The sequence below is a fragment of the Mandrillus leucophaeus genome, unplaced genomic scaffold (assembly GCF_000951045.1).
Source record: "Mandrillus leucophaeus isolate KB7577 unplaced genomic scaffold, Mleu.le_1.0 Scaffold496, whole genome shotgun sequence".
Lineage (NCBI taxonomy): Eukaryota > Metazoa > Chordata > Mammalia > Primates > Cercopithecidae > Mandrillus > Mandrillus leucophaeus.
The window spans coordinates 357,615-358,814 of record NW_012105320.1 but is presented as its reverse complement, the minus strand read 5'-3'; the positions used below and the strand labels follow the sequence as shown (position 1 = coordinate 358,814).

The following is a 1,200-nucleotide window of genomic DNA, read 5'->3' as shown; positions in this document are numbered from 1 at the left end:
ACCATTTCAGAAATACAGATTTTTAGAAAATGTTTGTTTTTCCTCTTAACTATAAAAGTGACACATGCTTGTGGTTTAAAAAAAAAAAAAAAAAAGGCCAGGTGCGGTGGTTCACGCCTGTAATCCCAGCACTTTGGGAGGCTGAGGCGGGTGGATCACTTAAGGTCAGGAGTTCAAGACCAGCCTGGCCAACATGGTGAAACCCTGTCTCTACTAAAAATACAAAAATTAGCTGGGTGTGGTGGTGTGCACCTGTAGTTCCAGCTACTCAGGAAGTCAAGGCAGGAGAATCTCTTGAACCTGGGAAGTGGAGGTTGCAGTAAGCTGAGACCACACCTCTGCACTGCAGCCTGGGCTAGAGTGAGACTCTGTCTCAAATAAATAAATAAATAAAATTATAGAGTGCCCAGCTTCATGTGAATCCAACCAATAATATCTGACATTGGCACCACCTTGACATTCACAGAATACCTTCAATCCCTCAGGAAGCCATTTCTGCGTCCCCATTTTCTAGGTGAGACAATTAAGGCTCCATCAGGTAAAGTCACTCTGGGCCCTAGGCTTGGACACCATGAATGCACAGACAAGTGAGAATAAAGAGACACCCCCCAAGAACTACAGATGCAAAGCAAGATTGCTTTCTCTTTGTTTTTAGAGAAAGGGTCTCACTTTGTCACCCAGGCAAGATCATAGCTCACTTTAACCTCGAACTCCTGGGCTCAAGTGACCCTCCCATCCAGCCTCCTGAGCAGCTGGGACTATAGTGCATGCCATCTCTGCTATCTCACCCAGGTGCCCAGCAGTATTTCTCTTTTCTTTCTCCTTCCCTTCCTTTCCTTCCTTCTTTCCTTTTCTTTCTTTCTTTCTTTTCTTTCTCTTTCTTTCTTTTCTTTCTTTCTTTTTCTTTCTTTCTTTCTCTTTTTCTTTTCTTTCTTTTCTTTCTCTCTTCTTTCTTTTCTCTCTTTTCTTTCTTTTTTTCTTTCTTTACTTTCTTTCTCTTTCTTTCTTTCCTTCTTTTTTTTTTTTTTTGAGACAGACTCTCGCTCTGTCGCCTAGGCCCGAGTGCAGTGGCGCGACCTCGGCTCACTGCAAGCTCCGCCTCCCGGGTTCACACCATTCTCCTGCCTCAGCCTCCCGAGTAGCTGGGATTACAGGTGCCCACCACCACGCCCGGCTAATTTTTTGTATTTTTAGTAGAGA

The 1,200-nt window shown here is 44.1% G+C and overlaps 1 protein-coding gene across 1 annotated transcript in view; it reads left to right on the top strand.

The window, feature by feature from the left end:
• Positions 1-1,200, top strand: part of LOC105550738 — a 33,611-nt gene that overhangs the window by 29,833 nt on the left and 2,578 nt on the right.